Raw genomic sequence first — 24,432 nt, forward strand, 5'->3', positions numbered from 1 at the left:
CGTGAGCCCCAGCTGCTTTCAGGCTGTTGGCAGGTTGCAAAGCCCCTGACCCCACCTTCCCGGAGCCCCACCGCCAGGGAGCTGCCTGCGCGTGCGCTACCCCAGCCCAACAACCAGGCAGGAGTTAAAGTGCCACGGTGTTTCCCACGGTGCCTTTTCTGTCCATGTGGAGTGGGAGCTGTGGCAGCTTCCAGCCACGGTTCGCTGCTCTTAGCACTGGCCTGCCTACGAAGCTGCAGGGAGTGTGAGCGGACAGTGCCTGTCCTGACATTTCCGCACAAGCCCTGCCATTGTTAGCGCACAGCCCTGCGGAGCACCAGGAATGCACATACTGGTGGTGGAGCCGAAACACCACTGGTAAGTCCTCAGCTATCAACCTTTTCTGCACTCCCCCATCTGCTGAGATACCAGGTAGGAGTGATACAAAAATGGATGGAATGTGGGGCGCCTGGCTGGCTCAGTCGGAGGAGCCTGTGACTCTCCATAGGCTCCTCCTTGATCTCAGGGTCCTGAGTTCAAGCCCCATGTTGGGGGTAGAGATGACTTAAAAAAAAAAAAAAAAGACTTAAAAATGGATGGGATGTAGGGCACCTGGGTGGCACTGTCGGTTAAACATCCGACTCTTGATTCTGGCTCAGGTCATGCGCTCAGGGTCCTGAGATCGAGCCCTGCATCAGGCTCCATGCTCAGCAGCGAGTCTGCTTTAGATTCTCTCTCTCCCCCTTCCCCCACCCTCTAAAATTAATAAATAAAATCTTAAACTCTCAGGGAGTTCAAACCTTGTAGGAATCTTCATATCCACACATTACCCTTTAAGAGCTTAAAGAAGAAACTACTTTTAGTCGTTTTTGCCACTTGAAGCAAATACGACACATTAAAGCATGAGATGAGTCTTCTCATTTCATAAGGGGATGCCCCTATGGTAATTTCAATTTCATTTCAATATAATTTCATTAATTCACTCCTTTATATGAACACAAAGAGTGCATTGAATTTTGAACAAAGGAATCAGTTGTCTGGGTAACCTGAGAAAGCCAATCTGGTGCGAGAGTATGAATTAAATAAGTTATTCTCATTTATTTCTTTCACCAACTGTATGTCTGTCAATACATAAATGGGTCCTGTTAGTGGGTTATATATAGGATTATTCCCTGTTAAATTAATTCACCAAAGAACAGCTGGAATCACTAAAAGAAACATGGTTAGGGATAAGTATTCAAAACCTTCAGAAATTTGGGGCACCTGAGTGGCTCAGTCAGTTAAGTGGCTGCCTTCGGCTCAGGTCATGATCTCAGGGTCCTGGGATCGGGCCCCACATCGGGCTCCCTGTTCAGCAGGGAGTCTGCTTCTCCTTCTCCCTCTGCCTCTCCCCTAGATTGTGCTCTCTATCTCTCTCTCAAATAAATAAAATCTTAAAAAAAAAAACTTTAGAAATGTGTTATATATGCCTATACACTCAGATATTATATAAATATACACATATGTACACACACTCAGTATTACATATATATACATACATACACTCAGATATCACATATATACACTCAGGTATTATATATACATACATATATACCCTCAGATAAGCATCAGGACCGCTGGACCCTGCTGGACCCTGCTGAGGGACCACTGTGGTCAGAACAGGGCGGCAGGGGACCAGGATGAGTGCCCCCCCAGCCCCACGCAGCAGCTCAAGCACAAGGACACGGCAGCAGAAAACTGTGTTTTAGCCAAAGCTGGGTTTTGCCAGGTGACCACGGAAGGAGGAGAAAGGACCACTTTCCAGAAAGAAAGGGAGTGAGAACGTAAGGGGGCAGTGAACACCGAGAAGGAAAGAGGGCTGATGGTCCCAGTGGGGACAACTATTTCTGACGACCAGGTGCAAAAGGACAAGCTGCACTCGGGGAGGACGGTGACAGAGTAGGAGGTGGATGCGCAGATGTCGGAGTCACCAGGCACCCCTCCGGGAATCGGCAGCTGACATACGACGGAAGGCAAGATGACTGGAAAGGAGATCTAGGGAGAAACAGGATCCTAGTTTCAGAATGATCGTCCATGTAGATGGACAAATGGCAAAAGCAGTAACAGGAAGGCAGACAGAGGATTTGTTGGTAAATCCTCCGTGGGCAAGGAGGAGGGTCGGGGGGGCGGGGGTCAGCAGAGGACTCAAACAAGAGGGAACAGGGATGGGAAAGTCTGATGCTCGTGTCTCAAGGGAGCAGGGGATGTTTGGGGAGGAAGAGGAGCAATGGCTAGAAGCAGCAAAGAGGAGAAAAGGTGTCAACCCCACCCTGATAAATACGTTCGCGGACCCGGTGGCAGGTGCAGCATTGGCAAGAACACAGTCACTGCACAAGAGCTTCGATCATGCCCGAGAAGACACGTAAAGCCCTGGTCTGCGGCCAGACAGCCGGTCAGGGCAGCCCGAGTCGGTCCAGAGCAGAGCTCCTGCCTCTACCCTCTACCATTCGGCCTCTGCTAGGCAGATACTTCAAATACTTCTTTGTAGTGTCTCCAAATAATTGGAAAAAGACCAGTTCTTCATTAACCAGTGTTGGGACAAAGGCTACAAGTGGGGAAAAAAATCAGGCTTGTTTCCTAACAATGCCTAAAGGTAAAACTACAACTTTACCAAAAAAAAAAAAAGACTAAATTATTTGGGGGGGGGGGAGGCCTTTTAAAGCAAACCTCGAAACTAAAGAAGAAAAAAAGATACCATCAGACCAGCAATGACTAAAAATTCAACATAGCTGGATAAAAACTCAATATTGTTCAGTGTGCTGTAACAGGAATTTTCATTTACTGTTTTAGGAGTGTAATGATGGGTGCCATTTTTTAAATGATTTGGAAATAGAGCCAAATATAAAACATGCAGGGGTGCCTGAGTGGCTCAGTTGGTTAAGTGTCTGACTCTTGATTTCGGCTCAGGTCATGATCTCACAGTTGTGGGATCGAGCCCCACTGTCGGGCTCTGCACTGGGCATGAAGTCTGCTTGAGGGTCTCTCTCTCTCTGCCCACCCCCCACTCTCTCTCTCTCAAATAAATAAGTAAATCTTTAAAAATATATATTAAAAAAACACGCACACCTTTGACCCACAAGTGCCACCCTATTTATTCTACAGATAGACTGGCAAAAATAGATCCTGTGTATGTAAAAACATATCCGTGGTAGCATTCTTTGCAAGAGCAAACACTGAGAAGCTACTTAAATGCCCATCAAGAGGGACAAGGTGAATAAATAATACGGTGTCATCCCTGCAAGCCAAGAAGGAGCCAGACCTCCACAGGTTGGTATAAAGAGATGTCTAAGACATAACAGCAAATAAAAAGACATAGTACAAAACAATTCACACAACAATCCAATTTGTGAACGTAAATTTCAATAATACACTCACACATAATTTTTCTAGAAGAATGTAGAAAAAAGGGAAAACCCGTTGATAATCACTTTAGACTAAAGGGAATTTTACTTTTCATTTTATTCCTAATTGAACTTTTTAAAAAAATTTCTACATTTATAACTCTAAGTTTTTAGAGCTAAAGATTTTTGATGTAGTATATTGCCCATGGGATAATACACATTGAGAAAACAAATTATTTTTGTTTGGCCCCCAAAAGATCACATTAAGTACAACATATTGCAACTACGAATTAAAATCCCACAAAAAGGCCCCACTGCTTTGCCTTCTCGGGTCCCTGAGGCAAATCCTCAGTGTGGCCTGCTCTGACATCTCTACAGGGATTTGCTAGTGGAAGCCCACCCTTCTCCTTCTCTCTCCCTCCTCTCCATGATGAATGCACTTTCAGACTTGGTGCCGATTAGTCATCAGCACGGAACTGTGCTCATGAAGAGAAAGCCCCCCACTTACCTACAACTCCTTACACACAGACACAAAAGGAATCCAAAGGCAATGCTTCTGCTTCTCCCCAGTCTTTCAATTTCCAAGTTGAGAATTTCTTTTAGCTGCTGTCCAACATGCAAGTTACTATTCCCAAAATCAACATAGTTCTATGCATTTCAGCCTGAGCAGCCATGGTAAGTGGAGGTTTTCGCACACGCGATTTGTTTGACTTTAACATGAATAGAGGTCTTGTCTGGCTTCAAGAAAGCGATCTCTGTCTACAGGCATTGTACACTAAGGGCCGCGCACGCTGGGGGACAGAGGGCCCCACAGGCGTCCCTTTAGAGCTGTCCTGCAGTTACTTATTCCACATTTGTCTTCTCTGGGGGAAAATAAAATACTTTCTCCAGTAATGAAGACATTTGTGAAATTAGCTATGGAACAAATTCATTGGCTCACTGACTATCAATTAATTAAATGAGTTGTTTTTTAAATTCTCTTGTTGTGATAAAAGGCATTTGGCTAATTCCACCATCATTCCTGATTCTGAGAAATGACTCCTAAAAATGAAGGGGATTCGTAGCTTTAAACCTGCTCACACAGCGCTGACTGATTTATCCAAATAGATACGGAATTAGGCATAAAATAAGAAGCTCGTTGAAGTAGAGATTACAGAAGAAAAAAAGATTGGAATGGTGAGATAAAGCATACACCAACTTTAAAGAAATTAGAAAATAATTCCTTTGACTATGTAGTTTGAAAAGGAATAAGGTATATTTTATGTGCTGATAAAGGGAAAAAATCTCCAGATTAAGTAACAAAAAGCAATATGCAGTATTTCCCATTTACCAAGGGAGGTGAGGGGGGCTGGCAGGCAAGTATATGTAAGAAATGGATTGGGGGCTAAAGGTCTCGGGTAGGAGAAAGAATTGCTTTGCACTATAAAAGCTTTTATACTGCTAGATTTTTGAATTTTTAATGTACTATATATTGTTACTGAAGTGAAATTCACATAACATGAAATTAACCATTTTAAAGTGAATGATTCAGTGCCATTTACTACGTTCCCAATGTTGTACAATCAGCACCTCTAGTTCTAAAACACTTCTATCACCCCAAAATAAGACACATCAGCCATTAAACAGGGATTCTCCACCCCACCCCCTGCTGCCTGGTTCCTGGCAACCAGCGATCTGCATTCTGTCTCTATGGTTTTACCTATTCTGGATATTTCATACAAATGGGATAACACAATAAGTGACCATTTGTGTCTGGCTTCTTTTGTACTTCATTTTGAAAAACAAACATTTAAATCAAATATTTCCTGGAAATATTCTATTCAAGTCATTCATTGTAAATTTTTTTCAAAAATATCTGAAGGCCTGGGTGCCTGGGTGGCATAGCGGTTGGGCGTCTGCCTTCGGCTCAGGGCGTGATCCCGGCATTCTGGGATCGAGCCCCACGTCGGGCTCCTCTGCTATGAGCCTGCTTCTTCCTCTCCCACTCCCCCTGCCTGTGTTCCCTCTCTCGCTGGCTGTCTCTATCTCTGTCAAATAAATACATAAAATCTTTAAAAAAAAAAAATATCTGAAGGCCTAATATCTTTAAACCAATTATATCATGGCCCATAGATGACAGAGAAATGAAACAATCCATGCAAAGGTTATCCAGATAATCATCTTCTGCCTAATAGTGCAAAGGTTATCAGTCAACTGAAAATTCTGAACACACAACTGCTGCAAATATCTTGCAAGGTATCATAAGTCATCTAGAAGAAACAGAATGTTGGAGCCAAAGCTGGAAGGGAACAGAGGGCTTATTACATTTTACTTACAGGTTAGAAAGTCAAAGCCCACATGCACAAAATTGGCCGGCTTCACACTGCAGCGAGAGCCCTGTGTCCACTACGATGGCCAGGCCTTCACAGGGCTTGTAAATGAACAAACAAGAGCAAGGAAGAAGAGCACACGTGGGTATAAAACTCTGAGGGTGGGAGCTTGAGGTTTCAGCTCCAACATGCACGGCGCGGGGAAGCTGATGGTCATATCCTCAACAACAAAAGGCTGGACGAACCAACGATCCAGCACTTCTTGCCACCATCAGAAAATGGGTCACAGGGCAAACCAACCCCTGAAATCTGGAGAGAGGCGAGAAAAAGAGAGTCACAGCCAAGATCTGCTCCCCAGGAGGAGAATCTACCAGGGCCACAGCTGATAGGAACACCTGCGTGATAATTTTCATGAACTGCTGGAGGCTGAGTCTGAACTAGCTTGAGAGTGAAAAGAAACCCCTAGGAGCCACAGCATTGAGGGGGCCCCTACATTTTCGTGGTTTGACACACACACCCCCTCCCTAGGAATCCCACCAGGTTCTCACAGCAAATAGCCAAGAAAATCCCATTCCAAGTTCAGGCCAAGGGAAGAGACACCACATGAAGGCTGCCTGGAGCAGTCCGCACGACACGGACTCATCCCGCAGGCCTCCCCTAACCTGACGAAGGGGAGGGACCGGCCTCCAGCCCTGCATCCTCCTCGGCTCACCCAAGGAGGGACAAAATAGCCCAGATACTCTGGAGAGGGCTAGGTACACAGGCCTGCTGGGAGACTGAGGGTTCATCCTGAGAGTACAGAATGTTCCCCTGCCCCTCCAAGTACTGCCCATGAATGGGGTCCCATACAGTCACAATGAGTGACAGCTGAAAGAGCTGCAAGAAACGCACAACAAGGAGAAAACCCCAAAGATCACAGGGCAGATGAAAACTAGAGCTAGAGGAACTGGAGCCTCTGGCACCCACAGCTTCAGCACACAATGAACACAATTCAGCTCCCAGCCAGATTAACCTGAAACCTCACACCGAAGGCCGTTTACCTTAGTTCCTACACCAAATACCAACAACGAGAGACCCACAACGCATGCCAAACAGCAAGGAAAATCAGAATCCGAAAGGACAGCCAGCAGCAAAATGAAGCTCAGAGAGGACGCAGATATTAGAATAATCAGACAGGCAATTTACAATAATCATGATGCGGGTGTTAAAGGTGCTAACGGAAAAAGTAGACAAAATGCAAGAGCACACAGGTTCTATCAGCGGAGAGATGGAATCTTCAGGAAAGAACCAAAGGAAATGGTACTAAAAACCCTGCTAAAGAATGAAGAATGCCTTTGTCAGGCTCACCAGTAAACTAAGCACAGCCGACAGAGAAAACAGCCTGAAGAGAGTTTGACGGAAAGTCCAAACTAAAATACAACCAGAAAAAAAGAACTGTAAAAAGAAAAACAGAACAGAACATCCAAGAACTGCAGGATAATTTCAAAATAACATATGCGTAATGGGAATACTAGGAGAAGAGAAAACGGGGGGGGGGGGATATTTGAAGCAAGAATTGTTGAGAATTTCCCAAAATCAATGACAGACACCAAACTATGGATTCAGGAAGCTCAGAGAACATAAAGCACAATAAATACCAAAAAAAAAGTACACCTAGTCATATCATGGTCAAGTGCAAAAATCGAAGACAGAGGGAAATTCTTGAAAAAAGCCAGAGAGGGGGAGGAACACTGCACAAAGAGAGCAGCAAGAACAAGAATCAGGTCTGACTTCCCTTCAGAAACCATACAATCAAGAGAGCAGAGTGAAATATTTAAAGTGCTGACAGAAAAATACCAACCTAAAATTCTATTTCCAGCAAAACTATCCTTCAAAAGTGAGACCAAAAAAAAAAACCAAAAAACCAAAACCACTCTCAGATAAGCAGACTGAGGCAGTGTGTTACCAGCTGTTCTGCACCACAAGAAATATTAAAAGTTCTTCAGAGAAAAGGAAGGTGACATGTCAAAAGCGCAGATCAACATAAGCATAAGAAGAGAGAGAAGGAATAAATGAAGTTAAAATAAAATATTTTGGGGGTGCTTGGCTGCTTCAGTCAGAAGAGCATGAGACTTTCAATCTCATGGTCATAAGTACAAACCCCATACTGGACGTAGAGATTACTATAAATAAATGAATGAATGAATGAATGAATACATAAACAAACTTTTTTAAAATTAAAATAAATATTTTATTTTTCTTTTTTTAAATTGATCTAAAAGAAAAGTGTTTAAACGGTAATAATAGCAATGTATTGGGTAATTATAGCATATGGATAAGAGGAATGAGCAAAGTCATAAGGGAACGGACAGAAGACCCAGCAATATTGTTATAACATTATTACATATCAAGTGGTACAGTACTATTTGAAAGTGGGCTTAGTTTACTTAACATATATTGCAAACTCTAGGGCAACTACTAAAAATGTTAGAAATTAGTATAACTGATATGTTAACGGAGAAGATGAAAAGGAATTATATACAATATTCAAAAGCAAAGAAGTCAGTAAAAGAAGGGAAGACAGGAACAGATGTAATGACTAAAAAACAATTATGGGGCACCTATCTGGCTTAGTGGGTGGAACCTGTGACTCTTGATCTCAGGGTTGTAGAGATTACTTAAAAATAAAATCTTCAGGGATACCTAGCTGGGTCAGTGGTAGAGCATGTGACTCTTGGTCTCAGGTTGTAAGTTTGAGTTCCACGTTGGGTGTAGACTCCTGGGATTGAGTCCTGAGTCAGGCTCCCTGCTCACTGGGAAGTCTGCTTCTCCCTCCCCTTCTGTCCCTCTCCCCCACTCCTACTCTCTCTCTCAAATAAATAAATAACTCTTTTAAAAGATAAATAAAATTAAATATTTAATAAACAAATAAGAATAAAATCTTAAACAATTACAAACACAGTAGATATTAACCCAACTATGTCAGCGATCACTTTAAATGTGAACAGTCTCAATATACTGGATAAAAGTTAAAAGACAGAGATTTTCAAGATGGATAAAAAAGCAAGACTCAACTCTATGTTGTTTAAAGAAATCCACTGTAAATAAAAAGGCTCCAGTTAAAAGTAAAGGAGTGGAGAAGGATATACCATGCTAATGCTAATCCAAAGAAAGCTAGAGTAGCTATGTTAATTTCAGACAAAGCCAACTATAGAACAAGGAAAATCACTGTAGATAAGAGGGACATTACCTAAGGATAAAGGGGTCTGTCCTCCAAGACATAATAACACTAAACATATACGCAACTAACAACAAAGCATCAAAACACAGAAGCAAAAACTGACACACATGCAGGAAGAAATCCACAAATCCACAATCATAGCTAGACACCACCACTCCTTTCAGGAACTGACAGATCCAGCAGGCAGAAAATCAGTCAAGACATAGTTGGCCAAAACAGCACTAACAATCAACTTGATTTATCCAACACATAGAATATTCCATCCAACAACAACAGGATACACTTTCCTCCAGCTAATAGGGAACATTCTAGGCCATAAAACCCATCTTAACAAATAAAAAAGCAAAATCTAAATCATATAAGCTCGCTTTCACATCACAATGGTACTAAATAACAAGTCAACGACAGAAAATTGGAACATCCCCAACTATCTGGAGATTAAACAGCACACTTTTAGATAACATCTGGGGCAAGGAGGAAGTCTCAAAAAACAAAAAAACCAAACATTTTGAACTGAATGAAAATAAAAATAAAACTTACCAAATAAGTACAACGTAGCAAAAGCAGTGCTTACAGGGAACATTAAATGCATAGATTAGAAAAGCAGAAAGATCTAAAGTCAGCCCTCCAAACTGCCTTTTCAGGAAATGAGAGTTAGAAAAGCAATTTAAGCCCAAAGCAAACAGAAAAAAAAGACACAATAAAAACTGGTGCAGAAATCAATGAAATCATAAACAGGAAAAATAGAGAAAAACAACAAAATCACGGCTGGTTCTTTGAAAGATCCATAAAATTGATAAACTTAGGCAAAAATCATGAGCATCGTCACTGAAAACATATAGCAAAACAACAATTAAAAGAGGGGACAATAGGGAAAGGAGGAATGCAGCATGACTTCCTTTAGGCTGTCCTCGTTTTAGTTGAAAAGCTAAAGAGTAGCAGCCTTGACAGCTCTAGTGGTTTCCCTTTTCGTAGACCAGAAGGGCAGTATTTTATTCCACCAGAGAGTGTTTTCCAGAGGGAACGGGGGTACAGCAGGCAGCGCTCCCCACTTCCTCACGTCTCACACCTGTGAAACGCCAGAGTTACTTGTGAATCTGCCTTACGGATAGGCCTTCCAAGGTTTCTCTAAGTTTTCTTATTCCCGATTTATTTAATCCTTGCAGAAGCCCTGAAAAGGAGGTAATCCGACTACTGTTCTCACTTTTTAGATGAATAATGGGACGTTTACAGAGAGGCTCAAGGTCTTAGCAGAAGGCCTAGTGGGATCTGCAGTCTGGAGCAGGATTCGGATCCCCCTCCCTGCAGACTTGCAACCCTGCCCTCCACGGCTGAGCTGCGTGTAAGGTGCTCTGGGGCCACACGGCCACACTCCCGATGTTCACTGCCCGTGGTCAGATGTGCAGAGCTGTGACATAAAACCACCCCGAAAGAGCGCCCTGCAGGAAAGATGTGGGAGTTCAGACGGCTTGTTTCATTTATCAGTAACAGGAGCTTTCTCCCTGTTCATTACCCGTTCGTCTTCGAGCCCCCGGCAGAGAACAACCACTGGAGATACAGCTAATTTATCTACTGAAATGTATCTTTGTTGTGTGTGAAATAATAAAATGTGTGTGCGTTGGTGGGCAAAATTTACAATGAAATAAATTTTAAAACCCAAATCATTTATTCACTGTAAAATATAACCGCAATTAAAAAATCAAAAGTAGGGGCACCTCAGTGGCTCAGTCAGTTAAATGTCTGACTTTTGATCTCAGCTCAGGTTATGGTCTCAGGATCAGGGGATTGAGCCCCACGTTGGCTCCATCCTGGGCCTAGAACCTGCATAAGAGTCTCTCTCTCCTTCTCCCTCCGTCCCTCCTCTCTCTCTCCCTGTCCCTCTCAAAAAAAAAAAAAAATAATAATAATAATAATAATAAATAATAGAAAATGCCACAATCCTTACGATTTACGATCCCTTTCCTCGCATATTTTCCAGGTTTGAACCACATTGTACATGGCAACTGGGTCTCACAGTTGTTTTCCCTTCATGATATATTATATAAACATTTTCCCATGTCCACAATCTCCAAAAATCTTGTCTAATTAGAGCAGCATATTTACTTAACCAAACTTAGATGTTTTCCATTTGGGACTGCTATTAAACACACACACACACACACACACACACACACACACACGAGAAGCATTTGTGCACAAAGATTCCCTTTTTTTTCCCCACATTAGTATCATTTCCTTGAGCTAGCTTCCCCAAAGTGCACTGTCCGAAGTATTTGTGGTTGCAAATAAAAATCAAGCATTTATCCTCAAGCCATCCCTTCCCCTCCCCCCAACCCCGGTTGGGCCTAGAAATGCATTCCTCCTGCTGAGCTGACATGATTTATACTTAACCACTTCCTGCTCTGACGGAGCCCACTTCATCATATTGCCAATGTTCCTCTTACCTAATTCCTCTTAGAAATCCTTTTAAATAACAAGTTCGTGTTTACCAAAACAATCTTTCTTACTAACCAAGGTCTTTATTATCACGTAATGGTAGTTATATTGTAACCAGACTAACTTCTAGATAAACAGTATGGTAAAGATAACATACAGGGTCCATACAGGGAAAGATCCATATATAATCTAAACTAAAATCATATGAACGACGTTTGCAGCTTCCAGATGATTATTCTTGTTAGCAGCTCAGTTAAGGGTGTTTGCCACTTGGAATCAGCTCATAGATGCCATTGGGTTTAAAAACCACCCTGTGGGGATGCTTCAGAAAGAAGAATGCATAAACCTTCAGGCAGATCTGAAGGTCCTTTATTTATTTATTTATTTATTTGATGGATTGAGTTGAGTTAAAAGTTTAACAGCCTGAAGCTGAGTGTACCAGGTCCTGTGCTGGGGACAGGAGTAAGACATGCCCTTCCTCCAGGAGCCCAGCCTGCCGCAATGCACCCCAAGAAAGTGTGACAAATAAACACGGACGTCTGAGTCCCCGCTCTACCACCCAGGAGAGCTGGAAAGAGGAGAGAAGCACGAAGGGCAGTACCTAGGTCAGGGATGTTACTTCCCAGTAAATAGTGTCCTTGTTTCAGGTTAAACATAATTTCTATAAAATTGTGCCTTGAGTTTCTCTTGACTAAATGGCAGTTATCGTTTGTTGACATAATAAGACACGTGTGTCAACATCGATTCTGCAGTTTGGCTTTTTTTTTTTTTAACACTTTGGAGCTAATATTGGTTTCCAAGATTTAAAAAGATTTCATTTTGCAAAGCTCATAGGCCGGAGGCTCGGTGCCTACTGTGTCCGGCGAGTAAAAGGACGCTGTCCCCGCGCCACATCACCCACAAAATGCCAGAGCAGCTCAGGGCCACCGTGAGGCCCAAGGGGCCACGTGGCGCTCCCAGGAAGTGGCAGGAGGGGGACTGGCAAGATGCTTGGCAGAGAAGGCAGCAGGGATGCAGGGAAAAGCAGGTGATGCGGGGGCGGGGAGTACCCTGGGATGCCCTGGACACGGGGGCATGTCAGGTGACAGCCGGAAATGCAGCCAGCCAGGGACAACAGGCCAGAGAATGGAACCGGCCAGCAAAAGGCACAGGCTTCCAAGAAGCAGAAGAAAACACGGAGCAGCTATAAAAGCTGGGATTCAACGAGGAAGGCACCCTCTCCACCAGCCCTCACTGGGCCCGAAGGTGCAGGACAGGCGGTGGGCACCCTTCCCTCGATCCTGTTAGGCTGGTGGGGAGAGTGTCAGTGTACTGGAAAAACACAGCGGGGGCTGGGAGAGAGACACGGGGATCCTAGAGGGGCAAAATTAGGAGGACCTGTAGCAATTAGCCTGATGCCAAGGTGAGAGTCGAGGCAAAATTCAAAAAGCAAAGTGTTGGGTTTGTCCAACCCAACCTCCTCATTTTATACACTGGAAAAAACACAGTCCAAGGATATTTGCATCTGAACTGATACTGAATTGAGCTCAGTCCCTTGAAGAGTTGACCCCAAATACCCCAAACAATACAGGCTGCAGAGAAGAGGGTGCACACATGGGGCATGTCAGCAGGAATCTCAAGCATCCAGGGCTAAATTCCAGACGCTGTCGGTGCAGAGTGACAACGAGAACACGGCCCACTGGGCGGCCCACCAGTGGGTGACCCCAGTCCCAGCACGCGCACACCCGCTTGGGCCCTCTACACAGGGGCGCAGCTGCTCGAAAGCCCTGTGAACCCCCAAAGAAACATGCTAGGCCCAGGCCCTCCAGACCAGCATTATGGCAAAGAAACAGATACAGCAAGGAGATATAATGTGAGCCGCATCTGTGATTTTTACATTTTCTGGCACATTTAAAAAAAAATTTTTTTTAAAGATTTTATTTATTTATTTGACAGAGAGAGAGACAGCCAGCGAGAGAGGGAACACAAGCAGGGGGAGTGGGAGAGGAAGAAGCAGGCTCACAGCGGAGGAGCCTGATGTGGGGCTCTATCCCGGAACGCCGGGATCACGCCCTGAGCCGAAGGCAGACGCTTAACCTCTGTGCCACCCAGGCGCCCCTAAAAAAAATTTTTTTTAAAGATTTACTTATTTGAGAGAGAGAGAGCAAGGGGAGGAGCAGAGGGAGAGAGAAAATCTCAAGCAGACTCCCCATTCCCCCCATTAAGCAGGGAGCCCGACACAGGGCTGGATCTCACGACCCTGAGATTGTGACCTGAGCCAAAATCAAGAGTTGGAAGCTTAACCGACGGTGCCACCCAGGAGCTCCTGCCACATTTCTTTAAAAAGTAAAAATATGCAAGGGAAATTAATGTTAGTAACATTTTATTTAAATAAATAAAATCACGTCAACATGCAAGCAATACAAAAGTTATTACTGAGATAGTCTGCATTTCACACTAGATCCTGGAAACCTGGTGTGCTTTCCACACGCACAGTACAGCTCCCTGGGACTGGCCGCAGTCCAAGGGCTCCGGAGCCCAGGGAGCCAGCGGCTACTGGCTGGACGGCCCAGCCCTCCGCGCTCTCTCCCTCTGCCCGTCCACTCTGCTTTGCCTATGCCGCACCGGGAAGAGGTCCTGCCCTCCCCAGATAAACCCAATCTTCTAGAGAGCAGCTTTCTCTGCCAGGCTGGAAGGACACAGCCCAAGCTGGTCCCGGGCTGGTCCCCAGAGAAAGCCTGTGCCCACAAGCTTGCACGTGGCCAGGAACTGAAAGAAAACAAGGTCACCGTCAAGGAAGCAGGGCATTGAGCCAAAGGAGGAGGAGTCGTGGGAGTGATTAAAGTATTAACAGATAAGAACTGTCCCCCTGGCCACTCAGCTGATATGGGAATGTTCATTTAAGAACAGACTGAAAACATTCCCTTCTGAGACGTGCTCACGTTTGCATATTCCAGAGCCCAGTACCTGGATGAGGACTCAGTGAATATTTATTCAGCATTAAAAAAAAAAAAAAGTATGCACCCTAAGTTTTGAGCTATTTCACAAATAGGGAAAGTGGAGGGTGAGCGACATTGCCAGAGGGTAAGGAACTCCGGTGTGTCCCAACCATCTGTTTTTCTGGAGCGAAACTGGAATTTACAAAATTCTAAAAGTTTAAGAGGGTCATACTGCCTGCTGATTACAGAATACTGTACCCTGTCTTGTTCTGGAAAGGCCTCCCCAGCCCCCTTCCCTCCCTCAAGCCTTGTCCTGGCCCTCACTGCGCATCCCTTCATCCGTCTTGGAACCAAGGAGGTTTGCCGGATGAATGGGCAAAAGAACAAAAGAAGGAATGGAGGATCGGACGAGACTGCTTCTGGACCCAAGTGTCTCTGAAGGGAAAAGAGGCCTATTCAGTTCAACAAATACTTATGGAGCACCTACTCCGGGCCAGCCGCTAAGGGGCACAGAGATGAACATGACAGTCAGTGATTTCCTGCTCCCGCCACGCCCGACACGGCCAACATTCAGGGAAGGCTCCGATGCGCTCGTGCCACGTTGGTAAGACACCCAGACCACGAAGCCATGTGCGCACCGGTCCGGACCTCAGCCTGTTGGACTCCTGCCTTTCCAAGAAGAGCGGGTGAGACGAGCAAGGGCAGTTGACGGCAGCACAGTCTGGCCACGCACCACACGGGCAGCGGGCTTCGTGCCCTGTGCTGTCCAGTCTGCTCAAGGACGGTCCTCCTGGCCCCCGCGGCCTCTCGCTTCCCCAGCTTCCCCGAGTGCTGGGCAGCCCGGTTCACCGGGACACGCAGAGAGGCAGCCGCCGTGCTTTCTGAAAAGCCCGCTCTTCTGGGACAGAAAGGACAGATGCAGCCCAACTGTCCCACCTCTCCCGCCACCTAAACACGGAAAGGGAGCCGGCAGCGGTGCTGAGCCATCAGGACCCCGGGGCGCCCAGCAGGACAGAGGGCAACATGCCGAGGACAGAGAAGCCAAAGAGCAGAACCTGGTTCTCGTGAGCAGCACAGAGCAGGACAGCGCCTGTGCCACCAACCACCCCTCCCTTCGCCGCGGAGGAAACAGGAACCCGCTTCTCTAAGTCCTTGCTCGTGAGCCAAACATACGGGAAAAAGACATACAATTATTGTGTTACAGGTCGAACTGCGTCCCCAAAAGATAAGCTGGCCTCCTAACCCCCGCATCTGTGAATGCAACCGCCTCAGGGTCTTTGTAGGCGATCACGAGAACGTGTGCCGACAGAGTAGGCCCAACCCCGGCGGACCGGTGACTAGCCGCGGCTGCCCACCTTCGTGCATTCCAACCACCACAGTCCCAGTCCCAGAGACGGGTGGCCTGAAAACAACACACATGGATTTCTCACAGTGGCGGAGGCCGGCAGGCCCAGATCAAGGTGCTGACAGGTCCAGTCAGCCATGCACTCACTGTGTCCTCACGGCAGCAGGGGCCGGGGGCTCTCTGGGGTCTGTTAGGGCACTGATCCCATTCATGAGTGCTCCCCACTCATGACCTAAGCGCCTCCCGAAGGCCCCACCTCCTCACACATCACACTGGGGATGAGGTTTGGGGGACGCCCGCTAGTGTAGACACAGCCCCCACGCACGTGGACAGAGGGGAGTCAGGAAGACGTCAGTGCCCAGGCCTGGCAGGAGGAGACCACACCCCGACACAGAGTCGGGTTCTTAGGGCCCCATAAGCTGAGGGAATACAGATACCTTTTCTCTTCTTTTCTCTGCTCCGTCGGCCCTATCCGCCACGCCGTGGCCTCCCATAACCGCACTGCCTCGGTTCCCAGGGCCTGTGGCTAACGCTTCATTGAGACATAAAGAAGAAAGAAGTGACTGTGATCTCAGCAGAGCGCCAGCTCTGTCTCATCCACACCAGGCACTGGGACCGCCGTGCCTGCCAAGCGATTAGGGAGAAGGAGACACGGTTGTAGCCAAAAAATTCCCATCCCAAGGTGCCAGCTCTGAAAGTCTTCTGGAAGCCCTTTCTATTCCATTGTCCTAGGACTCCCACCCACCGCTGTGTGTGCTACCTAGGGGTACTGTGCGGCAATGGGGGCGTCAGGAAAAATTACTTTCCGGGACTGTTTGTTTCACAAACAGGGGCCCCTGGGGGCCCCCCAAGACTTCACACTTCACGAAGCAAAGCTTCCTTCTGGAACACACACCCTGTGTGATGCTTTTCAATGGAAACTGGAACCACAGACCAAAGGAGAGCGTAAGGCACTCAAGAAACAGAGAATACTCTGGATCCTATGAGTTATTCCGCACACACGCTCTAAGATCTTTGCAGCTGACACGCTTCAGTTCCTCAGTGGGAAGAACCACGTGCGTCAATGGGCAAAGTGCGTCTACCTGACAAACACTCTTTCTAGGAACCCCAACCACCTCTTTACCCAGAGCACCTCAGTCTCCCGCTGGAAAAATCCAAACTCCTAAGGCCGATGGAGCTCACCTCCCTCTCCTGCCCGGCAGGGCCTGACCAACAGCCCAGACTCCGTATCCTCAAGCACAGATCCCACTTGGCCCCGTATCTTGGGCCTCCTGGCACGCCAGCCCAGAGCTGCCTCTTCAACGCTATCCAGGCCCTGCAAGTCTGTACTTATTCACGCCCATCTCCAGAGTTCCCGTTACACACACTAGGAGTCGCACACCATGGTCCTTGTGCACATCGGAAGAGCAAGGCCCACTTGGGCCTCATCTTCCCCCAGCATCACAGAGTGCCCCAGGGTACACGGCCGCCTCCAGGCAGCCCAAAGCTCTTGTCTGACCCTGGAACTGACGAGGTCTGCTGCCCACACAACCACGGGGCCCGGGACTGGCAGGGCCTTCTGCCCTGCACCCCTGACCCACAGGGCTGCGCTCCAGCCTGCAGCCTCCAACCCAAACGGACCCTCCCACCAGCTCTGTGCTCAGCGTCTTACAGTCCTGCGGTGCGCTGCTCAGTGGACTCACCCCCCAAAGGAGAAAACCCAGATCTCTCAATTTGCTCGGATCACGCTGGAGGACAGAACGTAAACTGGAATCCCATTTCTTCGTTTCCCTTGTAAGCCAGCTTTCTCGATCTTGTATTCAATCACTTAACAGAAATGTGCTTAGAAAGTGCACGATACGCGCTAAGGTAATGCAGAAATGAGTAACTTCTTACCTTATAGGGCTCATGATTTAGCAGAGGAAATCAGACAGTGACATACATCACTTAAGATCAGATGACAGAGTTTAAGTGCAATCTCAGATTCTGAAGGAAAAGTTGCCAAGGAAGGAGCTGGAGGAGAGAACGTTTTGGCCTGCAGACAGGAGAGAGTGAGCCAGGGCTTGGAGGGAAGGGGCCTGCACTTTGGTCCTGTGCTCTGTATACCTCCAGTGTCCCATCTGCAAGATGCCAGCATCTGGGAAGTGGACCCCCCACAATCCCCACGTTAATGATTCTACATCTTTCAGAAGAAAGCAATACGTGTTCTGCACCTGGAAGGACCGCTAGGAAGGGGGCACGTGGAGATGGCAGGAGAATGCCCCAGGGCCCCTGTCTGGAGGCTGCTGGGAGAACAGCCCTGGAGAGACGGGCTGCGGCCAAGCGGTGAAGAATCCCAAGGGCTCAACCAAGGGGCACACTCATTACTCAACAAGCAATAGGGTAGCTGAGGGTGTCCCAGCAGCCAAGTGACAAGAGGTCCATGGAGAGATGATGAGGGACCCCAGTGGGGTCGACACAAAGCTTCCCAAGAAAGTAAAAAAATTCCTGTGTTGAATCTAGCTTCAGAACACCTGTTTAAGAGAACATTTTACCTCAAGGAAGAAGCGGGTGCCTTACGCAGAGGTCTGCACGTTTCTGGGAAGGGGACACTTCCCATCACCCACAAGCCAGGGGAGAGGGAGAGCCTCTCCGACCAGCAGGTTGTCCTTTCTGCAGAGGACACAGGCAAGCCTGACGGGGAAGGGGGCGGCGGGGAAGGGCAAGTGATGGGAGGAGGAGAGCCTGCCTGCCGACAAGCCAGCCACTGAGGGCAAGTAGGGAGGCTCACAGCCCACCCCATCACTAGCTGGTTAACTCATGTCCAGAGGCACACAGACCATGGAGGAAGGGCTCCCTCACTGTGCACAGGCCAGCGGGAGGTCAGTAGAGTCCGGGAGGCATTCTCTCCATGGTTGATGCAGCCTGCACAGGCCCACCTCCCTCCAGAAAACCTTAAAATGCAGCCTTCCCCAAAGTCAAAACTGCTTGGAAACTGACCCTTTGGCAGCCAAAAAGGTCCAAAGAAAATCACTAAGTAGGAGGCATTCCAAGGACAGACACAAAACCCTGCTTAACCAATAACCCTACTAGAGACACGGCCAATACGAACTTTGTGGGTCTTGAAGCTCCCCTCTGTTCTACTGGGTCTGGGCGCAGGCTCCCGCCCACAGAGCTGTACCAGTTGGGGCAGAAGCTACGGGAGCCTGCAGCTGCCCCATCCTCTGCTGCGGCTGACTCCCAGCTCCGAGGTTCTCAACAGCAGGCCACAGTCCGCGAACGACCAGGGCAATCACAGCGGCCTTGCTCAGGGGGCCCTGAAGACAAGAGGGCAGGTTCCTGGATTGTAAAAACGATGGCTGCTGCCATCGCTCTGCTCACCTTCTCTGAAGCAAATCTCCTCCAGCAAGCAGACTGGGGGGGAGGGGGGGGAAGGGAAATGGAGGCACAGAGGCCGCAAAACGAAACAAGGAAAATCCCACACTTCTAAAAGACACCAGCCACAAAAGCAACTGTCTACACCCGGGAATCTTGGTTTGAACAGCGTTCAGAGACAGCTAGCCTCCTGGAGAACAGGACCCTAGCAGCACAGCCGGCTCTAAGCTCCCAGCCCACCCCGGCCATTGCTTGCTATTCCCAGGCCCAGAATCTGACCTTGACCCTCCAATGTGGCCCGGCTAACTGGATTCATCCTTCAAGTCCCTGGCATCGCCGGCTCCAACAGGCACACCCCTCCCCACGCCCCGCTGCACTCAGCACACCAACCCCACTGTTAGAACAGTCTGCAAGCATGCTGGCTTCCACCCCCAGACTGTGGCGGCCCCAAGGTCACAGAATATATCCTTTTCTGAGGACTCAGAGTCCTGCACGGGCTTCAATATTTACCATGTGCATGGCCGTGGACAACCCAACCACTGCCTGCTTCACCTCCGTCCTCTGCACGGTGGGGACAGTAGCAGGGCCTGTCCTGGAGAACTGGGTCCACGGCTAGGGCCCCATCGGGCCACAGGGCCTGCTACCTGACTGACCACTGTGTCCGCTCTCTCCTGCGGCACACACCCAGTGACTCTAAAATGCTGGCTGACACACTACTTCCCGCCATGCAGGGGGCTGATTTTTCTCTGCAACATCTCATCCACCTGTCAACTTACTCCTCAGAGGAAGCCCTGCTCTCCGGGTCCAGGCCACTGAGGAACTACGTGCCAATTCAGGTTTCAGATTCCAGGAGTGAAGGAAGATGGACACTCTCGTCACCGAGAACCACCCCCTCCAAAGCCTATCTCTCAACACGTCCTTTGTAGGCAAAGCCATTCTTCTCAAAAAAATCCTTAAAATCAGTAGTGTTTGGTGAGTTATCCCGCAGTGCGGCTTCTCCCGGAAATCACCTTTAAGGCGGACATTGTTATTTCTGGATCTTGGAAATCATCTCGGCCCACACCTGAGTTTTACAGTGGAAGGAACTGGGGCCACGTGAGAACGCCAAGACCCTTGCCCTCGGTCACACAGCTGGGGCAGGAGGTGGTACAAGCTCTGTCCTTCCGGACTCGTCCCCAGCAGGTAGGTGAACAGTCGGTGCAATTTAATGTCTTCAGCTAATTAAGAAAAGCTATTCATGTGTGTCAGCAACGCAGAAACAAAGGACTGGGGAAGCTGGTGTGAGACTGATTACCCTAAATGACTTTCCTAGTCCTAAGGAAAGACACCTTCAACTTAGTTCTTGGATCACCACAGTAGGAAGCCTCCCAAGTGACTACGGAGAGGGTCCATCATCCTCAGAAGCAATCCATTCTGCTCGAGCCTCTTGGCTCCCTCTGATACGCCATGCCCAGAGATCCGGGGGCAGGGGTGGTCCTTGCTTGGTCAGATGCCCTGCTAAGCGTCGGAGGCCTCAGTATCCCCCTGAGTGGCTCCAGACCACCCGATCCCTAGAGCAGCTGACGTGTCCCCATTCTCCCTGGCCCAAGTGCAGAGCAGGAGAAAGAACAGCAGGCAGTTGCGTTGATGCCGGGCCCAGCCAGCCACAGCCCCGTGTGGCGGTCCCCAGGCTGGGGTCCCTGACCTCTCTCCTCTCCAAGTCCCAATGAGCAGCTGGGCTAGGAATGTGCAGCGATCATCTAGCCCTGGGATTCTCAGTCTGCAAGGACAGGCCTCCTCCTGTCTCTACCACCAGAGAGAAAGGCTCTCAAGAGGAGGAGAGATTTGAACAAAAGAAGGCAGCAGGGCCAAATTATGAACCACAATGGGAAAAACAAGCGACGTGGCTCCCAGCTTCTGGCTGAGCCCCAAGTTCACCCGCTAAACGTCAGCAGCTTCAACGGAAGAGTGTGTGGGGTCCCTTCCAAGTCCCAAACCACAGCAAGTCCACAAGAGAAGCACCGTGCTCTAGTGCGGATCTGGATGCAGGAATGACACCCTGTCAAACCAGGGGCACTGAATATGCTTATAAAACACACGTACCTCAAAGCGCTCTTCCATCCATGTACCGCCTGTGGGTACAGCCCCACCCCCCAGCATCTGAGTTCACCCCTCGTTCCTTAGTTCTCTGGGGCTACTGGCATTAGAATCAGGGCCCCTTAAAACATGTAAACTTCCTAACTCCAATTGTGCTGGATCTGGAAAATTCCCATCCCATTAAAATTAGGTTATTTGCATCCCATTTTCTCTTGAGGTGTGCAAGCCATGCCTGACCTCTGATAAGTGGTACAGGGGGACACTCATGTCCCAGTAGGTGGGCGGTGGGGGATGGGGGTCGGATTCTAGAGGTAGCACTCAGCACAGTGCACAACAACCCCTTCATGACACAAAGCAGGATTCACTCACTCAGTCTCCTCCTCCTCCAAAACCATCAAGGGCTCCCACTGCCATCGGATCAAGACCGAACTCGGCTGCAGTTCAAAGACCATGATTTGTCCCCATCTAACCTCTCCACTCAGATTTCCTACGCACTCTTTACAAAATAATAAAACCAAAATTATAAAGTCACTAGAAAACCACAAAGGACCAGGTCCCTCATCTCAGTACTGGGGAAGGGAAGCTCAGTCCCACGGGTAAGGTCTCCGGCCTGCACACACCTTGTGCTCCCATCCCCTTGCTCGGCCAAGCAGGTCCCTCCCACCACATGCCCTTTCCAGCACACGGCACCTGCCCCACCTTCCAGCTTTGACTCAACAGCCCTCCCTCACAAAGCAGCCCGGACCCTCCTCTCCCTCCAGGGGACTCCTGCTCCACAGGCATCTGCAAGAATTTACTTTATGCCCTACCCTTGACTTCAGAACACAGCTCCTCCACGAGCTCATCTCTCCCCGGGGGGCACCCCGCACACCCCACCCCATTCACTACAATGTGTCCTTACCGCTCCCCAGGCCCCACTCCCACGAAACAGCTTCCTTGCCAGAACAGTTGACTGCAATGTGTCCAAGTCAGCGGTCTTCCCAGTGCAGGGGCCAGACACCCCTCCCCCAGGGCAGCAGCCCCTGCTCCGGATATTCTCAGGGGGCTTTCTCTAACCCTATTCCGTTACCCAGACTTCCGCCTGGCACAAAACAAGCACAGGGTATTTGTTGGACAATTTTTTTTATTCACTGGAAAGAAAGGCAGAGAGAACTTTCGAAGTGACCATCCTAGACCTGACTATGGAGGTCATTAAGGTACAATAAGTAGCCCCTTCCTCCCCGTGACCAGAGCCTTGCCTAAGTGACCAGAGCTCGGCGCCCAGGACGGTGCCGGGGCACTGGGGAGCCACGGCCGGAGGGCGGAGTGCCGATACCCCCAGGAGCGGAGGGCTCCGAAGGAGGGCAGCGGCCGCGGCCACCCGGGTGCGGGGACGGGGAAAGCGGGGGACGCGCGGCACCCGGCCGCCTCCCGCGGCTGACCTTCCCGCCGCCTCCCGCGCCCAGGCGGTTCGCGCTCGCCAGACCCAGGGGCCCGCGGCCTGCGGCCGCCCCCCGCCCGAGAGACGCCCCCGCCCGCCCGGCCGGGGCTCCAGGGACGCACCGCTGCAGAGCGGCTCCCGGCCCGGGGGCGGCGCGGGACCCGAGCTTCCCAAGTGGCCGCGCCGCTGGGGCCACCGAGGGGCAGGGCCGGGCCGGGGTGGCGCCCTCGGCTGGGAGCCGGCGCGTCCCCGCCCCGACCCCAGCGCCCGGGACCCCGGCCGGGCCCGCCCCGCGCGGCCACATCCCTCCGTCCCCCTCGGCCGCGCCCCGCTCCCGCGATGCCGACACAAAGCGACACGCGTCACCCACCTGGTCCCGCGCGGCCGGGGCTCCGGGGGCCTCCGCTCCCGTTTGGCCGCGGGCGGGGCTCCGAGCGCTGCGCCCAGGCCGGGTGTCCGGGGCCGCGTGCGGGGTGCGCTCTCCCGTGCCCGCGCCCGCCTGAGCCGCCCTTTATCCCCTGCCCGCCCTCCAGCGGGGCGCACCGCCGGCGGGGGGAGAGTGGGCGGCGGCGAGCCGCACAAAGACGCGGGCGGCGAGCCGCACAAAGACGCGGGCGCCCAGCCTCGGCCCGCGCCCCCGCCCGCCGCGCAGCGCCCCCTGCCGCCCGCCGCGTGCCCGCCCTCCGCCCTCCGCCCGCCCTGGGCGGCGCCTCTACCCGCGGCTCCCCGGGAACTGTGGGGTCCGGCCTCGCCTGCGGCCGCCGGAACTCCAGCCCGCCGACCTCGGGGTTGGGGAAGCGTCAGCCAGCTGGGAAGGAAGCGGGTGACCCCCTGGAGCCTCAGCCGGGTGATGGGAGAGCCCTGGGCTGGGCAGCCCGGCCCGGGCTCGAGTCCCAGGCGGCCCCAGGCCAGACCGGAGCCCGCACAAGCTCAGCCCTATCCCTGCCGTCTGAGGACCTTGCTGTCAAGGCGTCACGGCGATGTCTTTCCATCTCACTACCTGGTTGCTTTGATGGATGGAGGAGAGCCAACCTGGACGGTCGGATACCCGAGATCCAGGCATAGCAATCCACCTCCTATTCTTAGAGTTTCTGGCTCCTTGCAGTCGAAGACCGTTGAAGGCAGAATTCCTGCAAGATTTATTTTTGCCACTCCCTTTAGTAGCTACAAGTTCGCCAAGTGTTAAATTATATGCCTGACAGGCACGCATAGCTGAACAAAACTTGTTGGTGTGTATGAAACAATGCCTTCTTCAATGCATAGACTCTTTTCTCCAGAATTATGGAAAAACCTGCCATGAGAGCTTCCTTAACACCATTCCCTCCTCTGTGGGCTCTGAATTCTAATGCCTTCAACTACCAGACCCGCTTAACCAGTTACTTCTTTGTGCTTCCATTTTGGGGGGGGGGAGACTGGAAAATGCAGGTGATAATAGTACCTGTGTCCTAACGATCTTGGGAGAGATTAAATAGGTCAATTATGCACAAAGGGGTATCAAAATAACTAATTCGCCAAACTATAAGGACTTCATAGTGTTTAGCTTTTATTTCTCCCATTTCCTTCAAACAATTACACAAGATTCTCAATGTAGCATCTTTTTTTTTTAAGCATAAATCTGTCTCATCTACATTGAGAAGTTATTCTGGTAAATATTTCCCCTCCTCAAAGATATGAACAGGCACTTGACCTCTGAGGCCTCTCAAATTCTTAATAGAAGTGTCATTATTCCAAAAAAAGGCACAGTGAGGGGGACCTGGATGGCTCAGTTGGTGAGGTGTCTGCCTCCGGCTCAGGTCATGATCTCAGGGTCCTGGGATCCAGTCCCTCATTGGGCTCCCTGCTCAGGAGGGAGTCTGCTTCACACTTCTCCACCCCCCACCCCAGCTCGTGCTCTCACTCTCTCTCTCTCTCAAATAAATAAAAATATCCTTTAAAAAGAAAGAAAGAAATAGGCACATGAGAAGAACCCTAACACTTGGTTACTCCAAGCTCCCCACGGGAGATGAGAGTGGCTCT

The 24,432-nt window shown here is 49.6% G+C and overlaps 1 protein-coding gene across 2 annotated transcripts in view; it reads right to left on the reverse strand.

The window, feature by feature from the left end:
• RNF144A (ring finger protein 144A) overlaps positions 1 to 23,010 on the reverse strand; it is a 116,914-nt gene extending 93,904 nt beyond the window's left edge. Inside the window, exon 1 of one of the 2 annotated variants that reach the window (XM_045814648.2) lies at positions 22,787 to 23,010. The gene's annotated coding sequence lies outside the window, so the exon portion shown is untranslated. The remainder of the gene's footprint in view (positions 1 to 22,786) is intronic. The other variant, XM_045814651.2, reaches the window with a different exon arrangement.
• Positions 23,011 to 24,432: the final 1,422 nt, after the last annotated feature.

The sequence above is a fragment of the Ursus americanus genome, chromosome 7, assembly GCF_024610735.1.
Source record: "Ursus americanus isolate L20-20 chromosome 7, mUrsAme1.1.p, whole genome shotgun sequence".
Taxonomy (NCBI): domain Eukaryota; kingdom Metazoa; phylum Chordata; class Mammalia; order Carnivora; family Ursidae; genus Ursus; species Ursus americanus.